Source organism: Megascapheus bottae, chromosome 1 (assembly GCF_031878675.1).
Source record: "Megascapheus bottae isolate mThoBot1 chromosome 1, mThoBot2.hap1, whole genome shotgun sequence".
Taxonomy (NCBI): domain Eukaryota; kingdom Metazoa; phylum Chordata; class Mammalia; order Rodentia; family Geomyidae; genus Megascapheus; species Megascapheus bottae.
The window spans coordinates 74492219-74498509 of record NC_143509.1 but is presented as its reverse complement, the minus strand read 5'-3'; the positions used below and the strand labels follow the sequence as shown (position 1 = coordinate 74498509).

General features: G+C 37.8%; 1 pseudogene; it reads left to right on the top strand.

Moving 5' to 3' along the window:
• Positions 1 to 2286: 2286 nt before the first annotated feature.
• Positions 2287 to 2682, top strand: LOC150069447 (torsin-1A-interacting protein 2 pseudogene; annotated as a pseudogene).
• The last annotated feature ends 3609 nt before the right edge of the window (positions 2683 to 6291 follow it).

Genomic DNA, 6291 nt, shown 5'->3' with positions numbered 1-6291 from the left:
TAACTTATGCTTATTATCACTGCAAAACACTAAGGCATAACTTCTACTGACAGAAGAGAATCCAGCTGGAAAGTAATATCAGCAGAGCTTCCTGGACTATTGTAATATGTAACAATAGCCATGTATAAGAACTGAAAACAACAAAAAACTGTAGTAATCCTATACTTAATGCAATTATTTACTTGTTCATGAATTTTCCAGAGGATTTGGAAATACCTCAGAACTTTTTCCTTCAGAAGTTATTGATATCACCTTCCTATTTCCTTCCAAGAAATCTTTGAACTCTTTTAGTTCTTCTAGCTCACTCAAAATGTTCCTTGAATGCTCTAATGTATGCACTACACTTGGATAAATTGTGTGGAGAATACAACTATAGAACTATAGAATGGATTTAGGGCACTTAAGATATTTACAATCTAGTAGATTAAGAGCATATACATATAGTAGATTGACAACCATCCAAACATATCCATGCCAAATACAGAAAAAGGGTTTGGGACTACAAGATATCCATCCAATTCTGGAACTGTGAATAGGTTGCCTTACTTGGCAAAGAAATTTGAGATATGGTTAAGATTTAGATCCTTATAAAGGGAGAGATCACCCTGATTATCAGAGTACGTATAGCATAATCTCTAGGCTCCTTCAAATAAGAGCGCTTTGCTTATCTATAGGGAACAGGATGTGGAAATGGTTACGGAGGCACAATGATTGTGGTTTCAAAAATGGAATGAAATGGCTAAGGAATGTGAGAGGCTTTTAGAAGCTGGAAAAGGTAAAGAAATAAATTCTCCCTTACAGACTAGAAAAAGGAACTTAGCTCTGCAGACATATTGATCTTAACAAAGAAACCATATGAGATTTCTGACTTCCAGAACTGTAGACTGAAAGATTTGCTTTATTTTAAGACATTAAGGTTAGACTTATTTGTTATAGTATCAGCACGAAAACTAATACAAGGCAGAATTTGAGCACAAAGTAGAAAGTGCCAATTACTGTCAAAGAAACAAAATGAATGGGATATTAGCAATGCCAAAATTAATCTCTTTCATCTTTTTCATGCTTATTCCAGATTTGTATTACCTTGAATTTGTAACAAATTGTATCAGTATCAAAATGATATTCTTAGGTTGTCTTCATTTTCTCAGCAGCTACACAACAGTAACAGGCTATATAAAGAGAATGCATGATTTTCAAAAGATGGGAAGTTGGCAAAAGTGTCTATCCCTGAATTGAGCAGTCTGCACTCAAAAGGAAGTTTTATAACTAGATAGACATAAAACCTATGACTCTATAGATATAACATTTTATCTCTCATAAATTAATATGTATCTATGGTATACAAACCCCCTTAGCCTACTTTTGATTATGTTCTAAAAACTAAGTGCTAGCAATTGTATATAGAGATTCCCTTCTTGAACACTCATTTGTTAAACATGTCATTTGAAAAATGATGTAAAAATCAATGCTAATAAATTCTTTAATAAAAAAAAACCTGTTACTGGACATTCTGAAGCAGCAGCCGTAAAGTGCAGTCGGCTTCTTGGAGAGAAGGCACATCTGAAGGGCTCTGATGGTTCCTGGGCCTAAAATTCCTCTAGAACTTGTCTTTCAGAGTGGCCTCTCCCTACCCCCACCTCCCCACAAACAAGTCGAGGTGTAGGTGATGCATTCCCAGATCCTGAAGCCAAGTCAACATCAGCTACTTCTCTGTGACTGGATCCAAATTAAGGTTCTCCCAAGACAGACTTCATTGGATCCACAATCAAGACTACTGATTTTTTCACAACCTCACTACATCACTATCAAGTGTCAAGGCCTTAAGTCTTGGGTACGTGTATTACAATGGCAAGAGTGCCAGCGCTAACAAAAGAGTCATTGGACTGTCAGCTTCTCCAAGCATACTAATCTTACCAACAAAGCAGAGTATGCCAAGTGCCCCTATGTGACATCACTATGAGCTGATCACGCACAAGAGAAAAATAATTTAGACTAGTTTCTTGAGAAACTGAGTTTTGAAGGAGTTATTTTGAGATCTGTGCTGCTAGTAAGTGATTGAATTAATCCCTGAGTTCAGAAACTGAGTTGCAATTGAATGAAAAACAGACAATGAAATTTTGAAGAATAGCACTGAAGTGCAAGCCAAATTTAACCCTCTTCAAGTAATATTGTTTGAACTGAGAAATTGCTAAGTCAAACCTGTTACAGGACTGATTATTTGGGTGTCTCTGTTATTGCTACCTCTTGCTACTACATTGTTCCTTGTGCTCTCTTTCTAAGTCCAATATGTTCTCTGATAATTCACATTTGCCTGACTGTGGGCAACAATGGCTCCCTAGTTTAGAACTAGGCCATTGGTTATACCAAACTGAACTTTTTGAAAATGAAGGTTACCAGGTCTTCTTAGACTGTATTAATAGGACTGATTGTTGCCCTGAATGCTATCCTGACAATCCTACCAATAGAAGCCTTGTTCTTCCTTGGTCTTTCCCACTTGAATGGGCTCCCCAAAATCTCACCAGATGGACCTTTGAAAAAGCTTGCCATCCATTTCTTCTGGGTCTGCCACTAGTTAGAAAAAGGATCCATGACTCCAGATTAGCTGGTTTTAACCCTGCTTTACAATTAATCTTGACCAGAGCAGATAAAACCCTAAATAAGAAACTTGGCCAAAACAAATAACTTCTCTAATAGAATCATGTAGACTGTAGAGGTATTTGTTTTAGTAGCTCAGAGAATATGAAACAGTAATTCATTTATATTTTATCTTTCTCTTTTCTTGCTGTGTGTGTGGGGGGGGGTGGGTGTGGGTGTGGCTGCGGCGGTGGCTAGGGATTGAACCTAGGGACTTGTACACGCTCTGCAAGTGCTCTACCTAGCTATACTCCTAGCCCTCTTTTCTAAATCTGACCCACAATGTCCCCACTATCTGGGGAATTGCTTAAATTGTTGGGTCTGCTTCTGTGGCTATACATATATATATATATATATATACATATATATATATATTTAAATTTAGTATGAGCCTAGTATTTCAGCCAGACTAATCCATAATACTTACAATCTGTTTTGGAACTAATATGCCTTTCCTGAAATTCCATAACCTACCTTAATGTAATCCTGGAAAAGAGGCCCCATATTGTTATAAATTCCCTTGCTTATACATTAGTTAGTGATAATGAGCTATATGTGTTTATATATATATTTCATATATAACCATTTATTCATTGGCTCTGTTTGATCCATTCTCAGTTACCATCAGAGAATATTGATGTTGATAACTTGTCACTGTCGGAAAAATCACATTGTATTAAGTAGTACTTAGGTAGATCACAGAAAAAATTGTGAAATTGCTGCCTTTTTACACTTACTTGGCTCTGTATAACCAAAGAATGTCCTGTCTTTGTGGTGATTGAATTTAGAATGTCATCCTCTGGAGATGGAAATACCATAATATTTGTATGAAATTTATTACAAAAGGAATTATCAAGCTTGATTCCATATAATTTATGAGCAGTCTATTAAAGTTCTTTTGTAGAATTAAATACTTCTGGACATTAGCCACATTTTGGCCTTCTTACAAAAGTTGTAGAACAAGAGTTGGAGTTTAATATCTTAGAAAAGGCTTTAAAGACATCTCAGAGGCCACTGAACAATTTATAAATTCTGCTTAAGAGTCTAGATAATCCAGTGCTTTTGTAACAGCAATGTTATCAAGGACCAGGTTCTTTCTATCCTTCCCTCTTGGGATTTTTATGATGTTTTCCTTTTGTCCTCATGGTTGTTTCCTCAGTGAGTTGGTTTCCTCAGTGAGTTTGTTTCCTCAGTATGTTTGTTATGCCAGCTACTTCAATTTCAACATAAGACTGGAAGTGGTCAAAGAAGGTTTTCTCCTTTTAAGTCTGTCTTCTATTTAGGATTAAAACCTTCCCCAAAAGTTTCTCGCAGATTTCTTTTTAAATTTTATTAAAAGGTACTGGTTCATAAGAAAGCCTAGGACACTTCAAAGGAGACTTGAGTTGACTTTATCTGGGGTAAGGTACATTGCCTCTACTGGTAAGATCAGGATTCTTTCAGGAAATAAGAAATGGAGAGGAGGTTGAATGGCTGTTAATAATGCAACATCATACCTGACATGTGTTGTGAAACCTAAGATATTTGTTCATTTGTATCAAGAATGTATCCCAGAGATGCACCCCTGTATCTGTCTTATGTCTATCATGATGGAGTTTCTCTCCTGTTATATTGATGAATAAACTGTGTGGACTGTTTAAAAAAAAACAAACCTGTTACTCCCATGGCCAAAAAGAAATTTCTGGGATCACAATGATAGACTCAGGATAGAATCATAGTGATTCCAGAATAAACCATTTGAAAAGAAGGGATCTGAAAGGAATTGTCTTACATGTTCTAAAAAGGGAGGATGACAGATCCCAGAGAGTATGAGTATGGAGAAGATGGCATGAAGCATGTCCTAATAATGGGAACTCTCCACATGTAAAGTTCTCCCCATTGGAGGGAGACCTTCCCCTAAAACTTGGGGAAGTTGAACTAGCTGATAGTGTTAACCATGATTCCATCCAGTTCTTACAGGGATTACAGGTTGATTGGGGGACATGTTCATCGTCTGGTTTCTAACATCAAGTGTACCTGCACTATGATACCCAGGACTCCAACCACTGTGAAAGGAGCAGGAAAGAGCTACTGGATTCATCACTCCCAGATGGAGACAGCATGAGAATGTCACTTTGGACAAACCATGATAGACTGATGAAAGATAACCTGGCAGATATAAAAGGAGACGAGCACGAGAGAAGCAGGGGTCCCAAGGATAGTGTATAAAAGCTTATCCAGCTGGTCTCCATGATGACATCCCCAATATCTGCAATTGCAGAATCCTTAGCTTTACTAATGTTGCTCTTGGCCCCTGCATTGTAAACAGCACAATGATCATTTGTACAAAGGAGAATTGGGGTGATTAAAAGGCCAGTGTTGAGGACTCAGTATGGCCTTATGACAGGAGGATATAGGGTGGGAGGAAGAGTCAAAGATCTGACTCATTTTCCAAAACGAGGGGGGAATGAAGGGACCCCTTTCTTGACTTCCCAAAATCCATCCACTCTAGGCATTTCCCATCTTTATGACAAAGGACTTGACCTGAGGCAGGGGCTGCAGAATCTCTGATAACAGCTCAGATTACAAGAGCAGCTAAACCAGGTGGAGTTACCAGATTTCCTCCCCACCCCATCCACCTTGGCCTGCCAGGGAATTCCCTCCCCTTCCTTTGTCGTCAGAGCAGTGCGCCAGAAGCCCACCGAAATGATAGGTCCGTTCAAACAGCAAAGGTGTCAGTGGTTGCCCCAGCCATCAATCAACCATGCTGATATGGCCAGCCCAACCACATGGCTGGGGCCTATAAAAGTAGCCTGTAAGATCAGGCGGGGTCGCTCTCACTCACATCTTAGAGGTGGCCCTGACCGGTCAGTATGATTCTCGATGCTAGGCGCGGAATAAAACTCTGTTTAACTTAACTTCTAAAAAAAAAAAAAAGAATCATAGTGATTCCAAGTAATACAGTTCTCTAAAAGCTTATATTCATTTAAAAATATATTCTTATAGAAGTTATATAGTCTAATACCTTTTGTAGCAAGGTAAAGAAATTAGGTAAAATATTAACTTCTTCATTGCAATATACATGGCAAGTGAAAAGATGGAATAATAACTGGTAAAAGAATGTCTCCTATTAAATAGAAAAGATAGGGGCTCGGAGTGAGAGTTAGTGGTAGACTATTTGCCTAGCAAGCATGGAGCCCTGGTTTTAATTCCTTGGTACCACATACACAGAAAAAAAGCCGGAAGTGGTGCTGTGTCTCAAGTGATAGAGTGCTAGCCTTGAGAAAGTCCAAAGACAATGCTCAGGCTCTTAGCTTAGGCCCCAGGACTGGTAAAAAAAAATAGAAAAGATAAATTGAAAAGATAAAAGAATCTGAATGAGAATCAATAAAAGTAATGCCTTGTATGCTAATGTAAAATTATGTCAAGTATCATATTTAACATTTTAACAAAGTCATGAAATTCTTATAATCCTTGTTTTAGTGATGATGAAACTGAGGTCCTAGTGACCCAACGACGTATTACTAAGTAACAGAACTCAGTCTTAAACCCAGGAGCCACAGCAAATGCATAGCTCCTTATTTCAGTATCCTTCAGAAAATACTAGACTATAGACTCCTGAAGAATCTAAACTATGGAAGGTCTCAGCACCATATAATTCTCATAATATAGGAAAGC